This window comes from Salmo trutta, chromosome 30 (assembly GCF_901001165.1).
Source record: "Salmo trutta chromosome 30, fSalTru1.1, whole genome shotgun sequence".
Lineage (NCBI taxonomy): Eukaryota > Metazoa > Chordata > Actinopteri > Salmoniformes > Salmonidae > Salmo > Salmo trutta.
In genome coordinates this window covers 29,691,703-29,708,454 of record NC_042986.1, presented here as the reverse complement: position 1 = coordinate 29,708,454, position 16,752 = coordinate 29,691,703, and the positions used below count along the sequence as shown (strand labels likewise).

At 48.5% G+C, this 16,752-nt stretch overlaps 1 protein-coding gene across 1 annotated transcript in view; it reads left to right on the top strand.

Moving 5' to 3' along the window:
• Nucleotides 1-16,752, top strand: part of LOC115168466 (coiled-coil domain-containing protein 71) — a 57,657-nt gene that overhangs the window by 39,890 nt on the left and 1,015 nt on the right. The gene's annotated exons all lie outside the window — the stretch shown is intronic.

The window sequence follows — 16,752 nt, the reverse complement described above, 5'->3', positions numbered from 1 at the left end:
GGAGATTTGGAAGATTGGGGGAAGATTGGGGGAAGACTGGGGAGATTGGGGGAAGATTGGGGCAAGACTGGGCACGTTTGGGAGATTGGGGGAAGACTGGGGAGATTGGGGGAAGACTGGGGAGATTTGTGAGACTGGGCAGACTGGGCATGTTTGGGAGACTGGGAGATTTGGGAGACTGGGGAAGACTGGGGAGATTGGAAGAAGACTGGGGAGATTGGAAGAAGACTGGGGAGATTGGAAGAAGACTGGGGAGATTGGAAGAAGACTGGGGAGATTGGGGGAAGACTGGGGAGATTGGGGGAAGACTGGGGAGATTGGGGGAAGACTGGGGAGATTGGGGGAAGACTGGGGAGATTGGGGGAAGACTGGGGAGATTGGGGGAAGACTGGGGAGATTGGGGGAAGACTGGGGAGATTGGGGGAAGACTGGGGAGATTGGGGGAAGACTGGGGAGATTGGGGGAAGACTGGGGAGATTGGGGGAAGACTGGGGAGATTGGGGGAAGACTGGGGAGATTGGGGGAAGACTGGGGAGATTGGGGAGACTGGGGAGATTTGGGAGATTGGGGAGATTTGGGAGATTGGGCAAGACTGGGGAGATTGGGGGAAGACTGGGGAGATTTGTGAGACTGGGCAGACTGGGCACGTTTGGGGGAGACAGGGGAGACTGGGGAGATTGGGGGAAGACTGGGGAGATTTGTGAGACTGGGCAGACTGGGCACGTTTGGGGGAGACTGGGGAGATTGGGGGAGACTGGGGAGATTGGGGGAGACTGGGGAGATTGGGGGAGACTGGGGAGATTTGTGCGACTGGGCAGACTGGGCACGTTTGGGAGACTGGGAGATTTGGGAGACTGGGGAAGACTGGGGAGATTGGGGAAGACTGGGGAGATTGGGGAAGACTGGGAAGATTGGGGAAGACTGGGGAGATTGGGGAAGACTGGGGAGATTGGGGAAGACTGGGGAGATTGGGGAAGACTGGGGAGATTTGTGCGACTGGGCAGACCGGGCACGTTTGGGAGACTGGGGAGATTTGGGAAAGACTGGGGAGATTTGGGAAAGACGGGAGATTTGGGAAAGACTGGGGAGATTTGGGAAAGACGGGGGAGATTTGGAAAAGACGGGGGAGATTTGGGAAAGACGGGGGAGATTTGAGAGACTGGGCAGACTGGTCATGTTTGGGAGACTGGGGAAGACTGGGGAGATTGGGGGAGACTGGGCACGTTTGGGAGACTGGGAGATTGGGGAGACTGGGGAAGACTGGGAAGACTGGGGAGATTTGGGGAAGACTGGGGAGATTTGGGGAAGACTGGGGAAGACTGGGGAGACTGGGGAGACTGGGAAGACTGGGGAGACTGGGAAGACTGGGGAAGACTGGGGAGATTTGGGGGAGATTTGAGAGACTGGGCAGACTGGTCACGTTTGGGAGACTGGGCACGTTTGGGAGACTGGGAGATTTGGGAGACTGGGGAAGACTGGGGAAGACTGGGGAAGACTGGGAAGACTGGGGAGACTGGGGAAGACTGGGGAGATTTGGGAGACTGGGGAAGACTGGGGAGACTGGGGAAGACTGGGAAGACTGAGGAGATTGGGGAAGACTGGGGAGATTGGGGAAGACTGGGGAGATTGGGGGAGACTGGGGAGATTGGGGGAGACTGGGGAGATTGGGGGAGACTGGGGAGATTGGGGGAGACTGGGGAGATTGGGGGAGACTGGGGAGATTTGGGGGAGATTTGGGGAAGACTGGGGAGATTTGGGGGAGACTGGGGAGATTTGGGGGAGATTTGGGGAAGACTGGGCACGTTTGGGAGATTTGGGAGACTGGGAGATTTGGGGGAGATTGGGGAAGACTGGGGAGATTTGTGCGACTGGGCAGACTGGGCACGTTTGGGAGACTGGGAGATTTGGGGGAGACTGGGAGATTTGGGGGAGACTGGGAGATTTGGGGGAGATTGGGGAAGACTGGGGAGATTTGTGCGACTGGGCAGACTGGGCACGTTTGGGAGATTTGGGAGACTGGGAGATTTGGGGAAGACTGGGGAGATTTGGGGAAGACTGGGGAGATTTGGGGAGATTTAGGGAAGACTGGGGAGATTGGAAGACGGGGGAGATTGGGGAGATTTGTGAGACTGGGCAGACTGGGCACGTTTGGGAGATTTGGGAGACTGGGGAGATTGGGGAAGACTGGGGAGATTTGTGCGACTGGGCAGACTGGGCACGTTTGAGATTTGGGAGACTGGGGAAGACTGGGGAGATTGGGGGAGACTGGGGAGATTGGGGAAGACTGGGGAGATTGGGGGAGACTGGGCACGTTTGGGAGACTGGGAGATTGGGGAGACTGGGGAAGACTGGGAAGACTGGGGAGATTTGGGGAAGACTGGGGAGATTTGGGGAAGACTGGGGAGATTTGGGGGAGACGGGAGATTTGGGGGAGATTTGAGACTGGGCAGACTGGTCACGTTTGGGAGACTGGGGAAGACTGGGGAGATTGGGGGAGACTGGGCACGTTTGGGAGATTTGGGAGACTGGGGAAGACTGGGGAAGACTGGGGAGACTGGGAAGACTGGGGAAGACTGGGGAGACTGGGAAGACTGGGGAAGACTGGGGAGATTTGGGGAAGACTGGGGAGATTTGGGGAAGACTGGGGAGATTTGGGGGAGATTTGAGAGACTGGGCAGACTGGTCACGTTTGGGAGACTGGGCACGTTTGGGAGACTGGGAGATTTGGGAGACTGGGGAAGACTGGGGAAGACTGGGGAAGACTGGGGAAGACTGGGGAAGACTGGGGAAGACTGGGGAGATTTGGGAAGACTGGGAAGACTGAGGAGATTGGGGAAGACTGGGGAGATTGGGGAAGACTGGGGAGATTGGGGAAGACTGGGGAGATTGGGGATGACTGGGGAGATTGGGGAAGACTGGGGAGATTGGGGAAGACTGGGGAGATTGGGGGAGACTGGGGAGATTGAGGGAGACTGGGGAGATTGGGGGAGACTGGGGAGATTGGGGGAGACTGGGGAGATTTGGGGGAGATTTGGGGAAGACTGGGGAGATTTGGGGGAGACTGGGGAGATTTGGGGGAGATTTGGGGAAGACTGGGCACGTTTGGGAGATTTGGGAGACTGGGAGATTTGGGGGAGATTGGGGAAGACTGGGGAGATTTGGGGGAGATTGGGGAAGACTGGGGAGATTTGTGCGACTGGGCAGACTGGGCACGTTTGGGAGACTGGGAGATTTGGGGGAGACTGGGAGATTTGGGGGAGACTGGGAGATTTGGGGGAGATTGGGGAAGACTGGGGAGATTTGTGCGACTGGGCAGACTGGGCACGTTTGGGAGATTTGGGAGACTGGGAGATTTGGGGAAGACTGGGGAGATTTGGGGAAGACTGGGGAGATTTGGGGAGATTTAGGGAAGACTGGGGAGATTGGAAGACGGGGGAGATTGGGGAGATTTGTGAGACTGGGCAGACTGGGCACGTTTGGGAGATTTGGGAGACTGGGGAGATTGGGGAAGACTGGGGAGATTTGTGCGACTGGGCAGACTGGGCACGTTTGAGATTTGGGAGACTGGGGAAGACTGGGGAGATTGGGGGAGACTGGGGAGATTGGGGGAGACTGGGGAGATTGGGGGAGACTGGGGAGATTGGGGGAGACTGGGGAGATTGGGGAGATTGGAAGACTGGGGAGACTGGGGAAGACTGGGAAGACTGGGGGGATTGGGGGAGACTGGGGGGATTGGGGGAGACGGGGGAGATTGGTGGAGACTGGGCAGACTGGGCACGTTTGGGAGACTGGGGAGATTTGGGGAAGACTGGGGAGATTTGTAAGACTGGGGAGATTTGTAAGACTGGGGAGATTTGTAAGACTGGGGAGATTTGTAAGACTGTGGAGACTGGGGAGATTTGTAAGACTGGGGAGACGGTGAGACTGGGGAGACGGGGAGATTTTAGAAGTCTGGGGATTTGGGGAGACTGGATTATGGGAGACTGGGGAGACTGGGAGATTTGGGGAGAATGGGGTGATTTGGGAGACTGGGATATTTGAGAAGACTGTGGAGACTAGGAGATTTGTGAGACTGGGGAGATTTGGGAAGATTTGGAAAGACTAGGGAGATTTCGGAAACTGTAACTGGGATATTTGGGGAGGCTGGGAAGACGGGAGAGATTTGGGGAAATTTGGAATATGGGTCGATTGGGGAGATTTGGGACGACTGGTGAGATTTGGGAAGACTGGGGAGACTTGGTAGATGGTAAATTTCGGACATCTGGGGATTATGGGAGAAATGGAAGACTGGGAGATTTAGGAGGACGGTTGATTTGGGGAGACTGGGGAGATTTGGAAGACTGGGAAGTCTGGGGAGATTTTGGAAAACGGGAGAAATAGGAAGATTCTGGAAGACTGGGAGATTTGGGAGACTGGGATATTTGGACGACTGGTAGATTTGGAAGACTGGGGAGACTAGACAACTATGAAGACTGGGAGACGTAGACTTGGGATGACTGGAGACTTGGGTAGACTGGGGATTATGGGAGACTGGGGAGAGTTGGGAAGACCGGGGAGATTTGGGAAACTAACTAGAATATTTGGGTAGACTGGGAAGAATAAATAGATTTGGGGAGATTTTGGAACACTGTAACTAGAATATTGGAGTTTTGCAAGACTGGAGAGATTTGGGAGGCTGTGTAACAGGTTTAGGAGACTGGGGAGATTTTGGGAGACTGAGAAAATGGGAGACTGGGAGAATTCTGGAGATTTAGGAGACTATGTCGATTTGGGTGATTTGCGAGACTGGAGTGATTTGGGAGGCTTTTAACAGAGATTTGGGAGACAGGAGATTTGGTAGAATTGCGAGACTGGAGATATTTGGGGGACTGTGTAACTGGGAGACTGGGGAACAACGACTGGAGACTGTTAGATTTGGGAGACTGTTAGATTTGGGAGACTGTTAGATTTGGGAGGACTGGGGAGATTTTGGAGGACTGGGGAGATTTTGGAAGATTTGGAAAGACTGGGGAGATTTGGGAAACTGTAACTGGGATATTTGGGGAGACTGGAGAGATTTGGGGAAATTTGGAATATGTGTCAATTGGGGAGATTTTGGGACACTGGGGAGATTTAGGGGACTTGGGAGATTTGGGGAGACAGAAGAATGGGAGGTTTGGGTTGACTGGGGAGGTTTGGGTTGACTGGGGAGGTTTGGGTTGACTGGGGAGGTTTGGGTTGACTGGGGAGGTTTGGGTTGACTGGGGAGGTTTGGAGGGACTGAGGTGATATGTGAAGATTGGTAGATGGGTGAGCTGGAAGACTGACAGACTGGGGAGACTGGGTGACTGGGAGATTTGGAAGACTGGGGAGATTTCGGAAGATGGGAGAATTGGGAGACGGGAGATTTTGGAAGTCTGGGGATTATGGGAGATTTGGGAAGACTGGGAGGTTTGGGAATCTAACTGGGATATTTGGAGAAACTGGGAAGACTGGGGGGATTTTGGGAAATTTGAAATATGGGAGAATTGGGGAGATTATTTAACACTGGGGAGTTTTGGGGAGACTGGGGAGTTTTGGGGAGACTGGGGAGTTTTGGGGAGACTGGGGAGTTTTGGGGAGACTGGGGAGTTTTGGGGAGACTGGGGAGTTTTGGGGAGACTGAAGAATGGGAGATTTGGGGAGACTGAAGAATGGGAGATTTGGGGAGACTAAGGAGACTAAAGATGTTACTTTCCCCAGTTTCTGTGTTCTGGGTTTGTATGTGTGTGTATTTCAGGAAATGGCTTCCTGGATTCTAAGCAGCTGATTGGAGCTCTGACCCCTCCCTCTCGTCAGGGGATACACCTGTCTCTGCAATCTACGATCACATACTGTTTCACTCCACGGGGAGTTGAGATGTAGCAGGGTGTTGCGTTCCCTCTTCCAAGAGACGTACGTAACATAATGGAGGCTCATCCGGGATTATTAAATCCACAGGACCCCGCTGCTCTGAGCTCTCTGTGATTGGTGATTGAGGCGTGGGGGTAAGGTTGTGAGTTTGGGTGACTTGTTTCATTTACGTGTGTTCAGGAGGCTGCTGTGTACAAAATGGCTGCTTCAGCCGTCTCCAATTTTATTGAAGCGCCATCGGTTAGTGAGGTTGCGTAAAGTAGACCTTTGCGCCATACCTGACCATTATGGCCTCTTCGTCCCTGAGAAAGCCCTAAAGGCTGAGCTTTCAGTGCTAGTCAGGGAGGGTTTAGTGGGAAATCAAACTTTCTCATTGAAAGATGAGGAGACGGTTAGACTTTCCGATGCCAAGTCAGAGGATGACACGGAGGAAGGGGTTGCTCGTACCCCCTTTACATTTCCCCGATTCGACCCTTTATCTTCTGCTTCGGGTCATTCAGACGGGACCGCTAGGCTAAAGGTGAGGCTGGCCCATTTGGAAATTGAGCTAAAAAATAAAGAGCAAGTTAGACAGCTGGAGTTTGATTTAGAAAATGGAAGCAGAAGCCGACACGGAGGTGAGGATCCAACAACTGGAGATAGACGCTGGCTCCAGTGCAACTCCACAGCCTGCCCGTCATCAAGCCCACTTCGATCTGAGTAAAAATATTGCTTTAGTCCCTCCATTTTGGGAGTTGGAAGATGATTCCTATTTCTTTGCGTTTGAGCGTGTCCCTGCACTGCACTGGCCACTCGAGGTTTGGTCGCTCCTGTTGCAATGTAAATTGTCTGGGAAAGGCCAGGAAGTAGTAGACGCTCTCTCCATGGAAGACAGTTTACAGTACGATATAAGTTAAAACAACCGTGTTGCAGGTTTATGAGTTGGTGCCTGAAGCCTATAGGTAGCGCTTCAGGAACCACAAAAAAACCTCTCACTGTACTTTTGTTGAGTTTGCTAGGGACTAAGAGTCTCTGTTTAATCACTGGTGTTCAGCCACCAAAGCTAACATCTTTGCTTATATTCGGGAGTTGATGCTGTTGGAGGATTTTAAAAGCAACCTGCCTGATAGATTTGTAGTTCATTTAAATTAACAGAAAGTGGCAACATTGGCCCAAGCAGCAGTGTTGGCAGGTGAGTATGCTCTGACACACAAGACTGTGTTTGGTGGGCCTCATTTTGAAGGCCGAACAATTACGTCATCTGTGCCTCATTCAGGTCGTTTTCCTCTGCCGAGCCTAAGTCTTGGCACAAAATCCATGAATGTTTTTACTGTCACCAAAAGGGTCACGTGATTGTGGACTGCCCGGTTTTGAAAAATAAACCTAAACAGTCCCTATCACCATCCCCTAAATTAAAAGGCTGGGTTTAGTCCAGTTTGTGGCTCATCTGCTGGACCCACTTATTGATTCAGCATTTGGGAAACTGGATCCTATCCATGCTCCGTTTATCTATGCCGGTTGTGTTTCCTTAACTGGAGAACAAGCTAATCAAAAGCCCATACAAATCTTACGAGACATCGGGGCAGCGCAGTCAGTAATAGTTACTGATGCTTTACCCTGGTCCCCTGAAACGTATTGTGGCTCGCATGTCATATTACAGGGTATAGAGACAGAAACCGTACCTGTACTATTACACTGGGTCCACTTAGTGTCAAGACTTGGTATCAGGACGTTTCCGTGTTGGTGTAGTGTCTACACTGCCAGTAAAAGGAGTCACATTGTTACTTGGGAATGATATCGCTGGTGGTAACGTGACTTCTGTGTGAGTAGTAGACAACCCAGAAATCAAAACTGCAGATGATAAATTGGTTCAAGCATTTCCCCATGTTTTTCTGCTTGTGTGTTAACGAGGGCACAATCTCGCAAGCTGGGAGGTGTGGTGGATTTGTCTAGTTCCATTTTTGAGAATGTTGAGGTTGAAGACAATGCACCGAGTACTCCTTCTGCAAGGCTGACGGTTTTTACCCCCGTAAAAACTAATGCAGGGGAAAATGAAATCGCAGCCCAATTACATAATATTATTTTGTCTGTCACCCCCGAGATGGTGATTGAATGTCAAAAGGGAGACACCAGTCTTCGCAAGTGTTTTGCTTCGGTAATTTCCATTGAGGAAGCTAAAACTAGGGAGACCGCCTACTTTATGGAAGCAGGAGTTTTGATGCATAAATGGGCAGCTCATAACAGTTAGTGACTAGAGTGAAGTGTTTCAAGTGGTTGTTCCTACACTGTACAGTAGGTGCTGTCACTCACCCATGACAAGGCGTGGTCTGGACATTTAGGGATCACCAAGACTTATAACTGAGTCCTTCAACATTTTTTCTGGCCCGGTTTGAAGTCTGACATTGTCCAATTTTGTAAACATGTCATGTTTGTCAACTCACTGGGAAGCAAATCAAACAGTTCCATGTGCGCCGCTCTGACTGATTCCTGTGGTGGGGGAACCATTTGAACAAGTGATAATCGATTGTGTAGGTCTGTTGCCAAAAACTAGGTCAGGTAACCAGTTCTTACTAACAATAATGTGCAGTGCTACTCGATACCCAGAGGCTATCCCTCTCTGTACTATAACGATTAAGACTGTGGTGAAGGCACTAGTTAAGTTCTTCTCTACGTTTGGACTCTCTAAAGTAATCCAATCTTTACAAGGAACCAACTTTATGCCAAAACTGTTATCAAATGTGTTAAAGACGCTGTGTATTTCCTATCAGGTCTCCAGTCCGTATCATCCGGAGAGTCAAGGGGACCTCAAACGCTGGCATCAGACACTTAAGGCGATGCTACGCAAGTATTGCATGGATGCCAGTACCGATTGGGATGAGGCAGTGCCATTTGTCTTATTTGCTATCAGGGAAACAGTACAAGAGTCCTGAGGGTTCAGCCCTGCTGATCTTGTGTTTGGACACACCCCACGGGGTCCGCTAAAAGTTTTGAAGGAGCATATCCTGTCTCCTACACCTGGTAGCGCCCCTAAAAATGTGTTGGATTATGTCAGTAAGATGCGGGAGAGACTGCACGCCACATGCGTGTTTGCCCAAAAGTCTCTCTCCTAGTCTCAAAAACGCATGAAATTACATTATGACAAAGAGGCTGCTGGCCGTTCTTTTGCACCAGGGGATCAAGTTTTAGTTTTTTTGCCAATCCCTGGCTTATCTCTGTCGGCACATTTTTCTGGGCCGTATCTTGTGGAAAAGAAACTGTGACACCAATTATGTGATAAAGTTCCCAGATCGGAGGCGTTCTTCCCGTGTGTGTTATGTTAGCATGCTGAACGCGTATTATATGTGGGACTCTGCAGACAGCTCCTCAGGTAAGCCGGTCCAGCCCGCCATCTCCAGTGTGGCTGTGGTGGTGCTGAAGCCTGGCTGGGACCTAGATGAGGCTAAGGAGGACGGGTTGGAGTTATGCCATACGTTACAGCAGTGTGAACGCTTATGTAATTCGGAGATGCTGAAAAAGTTACCCCCTCAAATGGAACCTTTGGATAACGATCAAACAAATGTTCTTATCCTATTGATAAATAGTTTTCTCAATGTGTTTCAGGACGTTCCAAGTCGCACGTCCATCTTGGAACATGATGTGGATGTGGGGAACGCTGCTCGTATTTGTCAGCATTCGTATCGGGTTAACACTAAGAAAAGGGAAGTAATAAAGAGTGAGAGCTTATTTATTACAGAATGACATGGCAAAACCCAGTAACAGCTCCTGGAGTTCCCCGTGTATTCTCGTTCCTAAGCCTGACGGTACGTCCCGCTTATGTATGGACTATTGTCACGTAAATTCTGTTACAAAATCTGATTATAGTTTGGGTAACACCAGTGCTTTAAGTAAGAAGTTAACTTCTTTCGGATAGGGGGCAGTATTTTCACGGCCGGATAAAAAAATTACCCGATTTAATCTGGTTACTACTCCTGCCCAGAAACTAGAATACGCATATTAGTAGTAGATTTGGATAGAAAACACCCTAAAGTTTCTAAAACTGTTTGAATGTTGTCTGTGAGTATAACAGAACTCATATGGCAGACCAAAACCTGAGAAGATTCCATACAGGAAGTGCCCTGTCTGACAATTTGTTGTCCTTCTGTTGCATCTCTATCGAAAATACAGCATCTGTGCTGTAACGTGACATTTTCTAAGGCTTCCATTGGCTCTCTAAAGCCGCCAGAAAGTGGAATGGGGTGTCTGCTGTCTCTGGGCAAAGAACAGCAGCAGAATTTGTTAGTGGTCAGCCTGGGGACAGTGAGACTGAAAAACTATTTTTTTCTTTCAGCCTTTGAATGAGTACAACGTTGCCCGGTTGGAATATTATTGCTATTTTACGAGAAAAATAGCATAAAAAATGATTTTAAACAGCGTTTGACATGCTTCTAAGTACGGTAATGGAATATTTTGCTTTTTTTTGTCACGAAATGCGCTCACCCTTCGGATAGTGACCTGAACGCACGAACAAAACGGAGGTATTTTGATATAACTATGGATTATTTGGAACCAAAACAACATTTGTTGTTGAAGTCCTGGGAGTGCATTCTGACGAAGAACAGCAAAGGTAATCCAATTTTTCTAATAGTAATTCTGAGTTTAGTGAACCCCAAACTTGGTGGGTGACAAAATAGCTAGCCGTGATGGCCGAGCTATGTACTCAGAATATTGCAAAATGTGCTTTCGCCAAAAAGCTATTTTAAAATCTGACACCGCGATTGCATAAAGGAGTTCTGTATCTATAATTCTTTAAATAATTTATGTATTTAGTGAACGTTTATTATGAGTAATTTAGTAAATTCACCGGAAGTTTGCGGTGGGTATGCTAGTTCTGAACATCACATGCTAATGTAAAAAGCTGTTTTTTGATATCAATACGAACTTGATTGAACAAAACATGCATGTATTGTATAACATAATGTCCTAGGAGTGTCATCTGATAAAGATCATCAAAGGTTAGTGCTGCATTTAGCTGTGGTTTGGGTTTATGTGACACATATGCTTGCTTTGAAAATGGCTGTGTGATTATTTGTCTATGTACTCTCCTAACATAATCTAATGTTTTGCTTTCGCTGTAAAGCCTTTTTGAAATCGGACAATGTGGTTAGATTAACGAGAGTCTTTAAAATGGTGTAAAATAGTTGATTGTTTGAGAAAATTGAATTGTGGTATTTTAGTTGGTTTTGTATTTCGCGCCGTGCGATGCTGTTGGTTAGGGGTTCCGCTGGCGGAACGGGCGTCTGTCCTCAACAGGTTAATGTAATCTTAAACAATCTGTTTCCATTACGTGGAACTGTGTCCAAAATTGAAGTAGATCCAAGAAAATGGTTTTAGTACCGAATATTGAGCTGATAAGCCAGCACCAACTTTCTGAAGGACCTAAAAGATTTGTTAAACAGGTTTAATATTTTGACTAGTTGTCACAGGGACAGTCAGTACAGAAAATGTTAAAATTACAAGATTACAAGAAAGGGCTCTGGGTGCCTGTTCCGCTTGACGGGACACTGTATCATCTGATGTCTGAAGTATGATTCTGTATATGCATGGTTTTATCTAGACTTCCTGCCTAAGATGCCGTAAACTTGATTAATATTAATAATTCTTAGGACTGACTAAGATGTAGAATAGTGAAAACTAAGTAAAAAAAAACAAAAAAAACAATTCTTCCAGAACTGATGAATGTCCACTACCAAGTTTACCAATGATTCTGTATCTCTCCCTTTGAAAGGCTTCCTGAGGCAGGTTCCTTAAGAGAGCAGTTATTGAGACTGTGTACTATACAGTATGAAGGTACCCGGATCCAGCTGTTAAGGGAGCTCCCAAATTATGTAAGGCCTGCCCATTTTGTTTGTTTTTACCACACACGCCAGCACCCACACACAAACCAACCTATTATGAATATTTGTTTGTGGTGTTAATACTGTTTGATTTATTGTGTGGGGTTTATTTTGTTTTTTTGTGGGTTTTTCACAGGCTAGAAAGGATGCACCTTTAGGGACAGACGTTCCGCTAGCGGAACGCCTCACCAATATCCAATGGTAGAGCGTGGCGCGAAATACAAATACCTCAAAAATGCCATAACTTCAATTTCTCAAACATATGACTATTTTACACCATTTTAAAGACGAGACTCTCGTTAATCTAACCACATTGTCCGATTTCAAAAAGGCTTTAGAGCGAAAGCAAAACATTAGATTATGTCAGGAGAGTACCCTGCCAAGAATAATCACACAGCCATTTTCAAAGCAAGCATATATGTCACAAAAACCAAAACCACAGCTAAATGCAGCACTAACCTTTGATCTTCATCAGATGACACTCCTAGGACATTATGTTATACAATACATGCATGTTTTGTTCAATCAAGTTCATATTTATATCAAAAACCAGCTTTTTACATTAGCATGTGATGTTCAGAACTAGCATACCCACCACAAACGTCCGGTGAATTTACTAATGTACTCATGATAAACGTTCACAAAAAACATAATTATTTTAAGAATTATAGATACAGAACTCCTTTATGCAATCGCGGTGTCAGATTTTAAAATAGCTTTTCGGTGAAAGCACATTTTGCAATATTCTGAGTACATAGCCCGGCCATCACAGGCTAGCTAATTTGACACCCACCAAGTTTGGGGCTCACCAAACTCAGAATTTCTATTAGAAAAATTGGATTACCTTTGCTGTTCTTTGTCAGAATGCACTCCCAGGAATTCTACTTCAACAAATGTTGTTTTGGTTCCAAATAATCCATAGTTATATCCAAATACCTCTGTTTTGTTCGTGCGTTCAGGTCACTATCCGAAGGGTGACGCGCGAGTGCATTTCGTGACAAAACAATTCAAAATATTCCATTACCGTACTTTAAAGCATGTCAAACGCTGTTTAAAATACATTTTTATGCTATTTTTCTAGTAAAATAGCGATAATATTCCAACCAGGTGACGTTGTATTCATTCAAAGGCTGAAAGAAAAAAATAGAGAATTCTCGTGAACGTGCCTCTCAGTCTCACTGTTCCCAGGCTGACCACTAACAAATCTTCTGAGAGCCAATGGAAGCCTTAGAAAGTGTCACGTTACAGCACAGATGCTGTATTTTCAATAGAGATGCTACAGAAGGACAACAAATTGTCAGACAGGGCACTTCCTGCATGGAATCTTCTCAGGTTTTGGCCTGCCATATGAATTCTGTTATACTCACAGACACCATTCAAACAGTTTTAGAAACTTTAGGGTGTTTTCTATCCAAATCTACTAATTATATGCATATTTTAGTTACTGGGCAGGAATAGTAACCAGATTAAATCGGGTACGTTTTTTATCCGGCCGTGAAAATACTGCCCCCTATCCCAAACAGGTTAAAGGGTACACACATTACATTTTCTGAAGTATTTATTGTCAGTGTTTTGGTTACAAACCTGATACACAAAATGTTTGAATTGTCACTGAGTCTGAGATACAGGGAAAGAAAAGGGAAAGAAACACTAACTTAATGGGGTTGAATGACCTCTGACATTGGTTTTGACTTTCTGGTGAGGCCTGATCACCCTCACTAGAAAGTCAAGAGACATTGGGTGAGATTTAAATGTAGTATGTAAACACTGATGATTAGGAAGACGTTTATATTTTCTCAATAGTTGCTTTTGTATCATGACAAGGTGTAGTACTGAAACTATCGAGGTCACCTAGCCAGCTACACCTAGCCAGCTACACGTTCAAACAAAGTCAACAACGCAGCCACTGCTAGCTAGCCTACTCCACCAGCCAGCAGTACTGTATCATCTTCGTCATTTTAGTCAATAATATTTTTGCAACGTAAGCTTAACTTTCTGAACATTCGAGACGTGTAGTCCACTTGTCATTCCAATCTCCTTTGCATTAGCGTAGCCCCTTCTGTAGCTTGTCAACTATGTGTCTGTCTATCCCTGTTCTCTCCCCTCTGCACAGGCCATACAAACGCTCCACACCGCGTGGCCGCTGCCACTCTAACCTGGTGGTCCCAGCGCGCACGACCCACGTGGAGTTCCAGGTCTCCGGCAGCCTCTGGAACTGCCGGTCTGCGGCCAACAAGGCTGAGTTCATCTCAGCCTATGCTACCCTCCAGTCCCTAGACTTCCTGGCGCTGACGGAAACATGGATCACCACAGATAACACTGCTACTCCTACTGCTCTCTCCTCGTCTGCCCACGTGTTCTCGCATACCCCTAGAGCATCGAGCCAGCGGGGTGGTGGCACTGGAATCCTCATCTCTCCCAAGTGGACATTCTCTCTTTCTCCCCTGACCCATCTGTCTATCTCCTCATTTGAATTCCATGCTGTCACAGTTACCAGCCCTTTCAAGCTTATCATCCTCATCATTTATCGCCCTCCAGGTTCCCTTGGAGAGTTCATCAATGAGCTTGACGCCCTGATAAGTTCCTTTCCTGAGGATGGCTCACCTCTCACAGTTCTGGGTGACTTTAACCTCCCCACGTCTACCTTTGACTCATTCCTCTCTGCCTCCTTCTTTCCACTCCTCTCCTCTTTTGACCTCATCCACTCACCTTCCCCCCATACTCACAAGGCAGGCAATACGCTTGACCTCATCTTTACTAGATGCTGTTCTTCCACTAATCTCATTGCAACTCCCCTCCAAGTCTCCGACCACTACCTTGTATCCTTTTCCCTCTCGCTCTCATCAAAAACTTCTCACTCTGCCCCTACTCGGATGGTATTGCGCCGTCCCAACCTTCGCTCTCTCTCTCCCGCTACTCTCTCCTCTTCCATCCTATCATCTCTTCCCTCTGCTCAAACCTTCTCCAACCTATCTCCTGATTCTGCCTCCTCAACCCTCCTCTCCTCCCTCTCTGCATCCTTTGATTTTCTCTATGTCCCCTATCCTCCAGGCCAGCTCGGTCCTCCCCTCCTGCTCCGTGGCTCGACGACTCACTGCGAGCTCACAGAACAGGGCTCCGGGCAGCCGAGCGGAAATGGAGGAAAACTCGCCTCCCTGCGGACCTGGCATCCTTTCACTCCCTCCTCTCTACATTTTCCTCTTCTGTCTCTGCTGCTAAAGCCACTTTCTACCACTCTAAATTCCAAGCATCTGCCTCTAACCCTAGGAAGCTTTTTGCTACCTTCTCCTCCCTCCTGAATCCTCCTCCCCCTCCCCCCCCTCCTCCCTCACTGCGGATGACTTCGTCAACCATTTTGAAAAGAAGGTTGACGACATCCGATCCTCGTTTGCTAAGTCAAGCGACACCGCTGGTCCTGCTCACACTGCCCTACCCTGTGCTTTGACCTCTTTCTCCCCTCTCTCTCCAGATGAAATCTCGCGTCTTGTGACGGCCGGCCGCCCAACAACCTGCCCACTTGACCCTATCCCCTCCTCTCTTCTCCAGACCATTTCCGGAGACCTTCTCCCCTACCTCACCTCGCTCATCAACTCATCCTTGACCGCTGGCTACGTCCCTTCCGTCTTCAAGAGAGCGAGAGTTGCACCCCTTCTGAAAAAACCTACACTCGATCCCTCCGATGTCAACAACTACAGACCAGTATCCCTTCTTTCTTTTCTCTCCAAAACTCTTGAACGTGCCGTCCTTGGCCAGCTCTCCTGCTATCTCTCTCAGAACGACCTTCTTGATCCTAATCAGTCAGGTTTCAAGACTGGGCATTCAACTGAGACTGCTCTTCTCTGTGTCACGGAGGCTCTCCGCACTGCTAAAGCTAACTCTCTCTCCTCTGCTCTTATCCTTCTAGACCTATCTGCTGCCTTTGATACTGTGAACCATCAGATCCTCCTCTCCACCCTCTCCGAGCTGGGCATCTCCGGCGCGGCCCACGCTTGGATTGCGTCCTACCTGACAGGTCGCTCCTACCAGGTGGCGTGGCGAGAATCTGTCTCTGCACCACGTGCTCTCACCACTGGTGTCCCCCAGGGCTCTGTTCTAGGCCCTCTCCTATTCTCGCTATACACCAAGTCACTTGGCTCTGTCATATCCTCACACGGTCTCTCCTATCATTGCTATGCAGACGACACACAATTAATCTTCTCCTTTCCCCCTTCTGACAACCAGGTGGCGAATCGCATCTCTGCATGTCTGGCAGACATATCAGTGTGGATGACGGATCACCACCTCAAGCTGAACCTCGGCAAGACGGAGCTGCTCTTCCTCCCGGGGAAGGACTGCCCGTTCCATGATCTCGCCATCACGGTTGACAACTCCCTTGTGTCCTCCTCCCAGAGTGCTAAGAACCTTGGCGTGATCCTGGACAACACCCTGTCGTTCTCCACTAACATCAAGGCGGTGACCCGATCCTGTAGGTTCATGCTCTACAACATTCGCAGAATACGACCCTGCCTCACACAGGAAGCGGCGCAGGTCCTAATCCAGGCACTTGTCATCTCCCGTCTGGATTACTGCAACTCGCTGTTGGCTGGGCTCCCTGCCTGTGCCATCAAACCCCTACAACTCATCCAGAACGCCGCAGCCCGTCTGGTGTTCAACCTTCCCAAGTTCTCTCACGTCACCCCGCTCCTCCGCTCTCTCCACTGGCTTCCAGTTGAAGCTCGCATCCGCTACAAGACCATGGTGCTTGCCTACGGAGCTGTGAGGGGAACGGCACCTCCGTACCTTCAGGCTCTGATCAGGCCCTACACCCAAACAAGGGCACTGTGTTCATCCACCTCTGGCCTGCTCGCCTCCCTACCTCTGAGGAAGCACAGTTCCCGCTCAGCCCAGTCAAAACTGTTCGCTGCTCTGGCACCCCAATGGTGGAACAAGCTCCCTCACGATGCCAGGACAGCGGAGTCAATCACCACCTTCCGGAGACACCTGAAACCCCACCTCTTTAAGGAATACCTGGGATAGGATAAAGTAATCC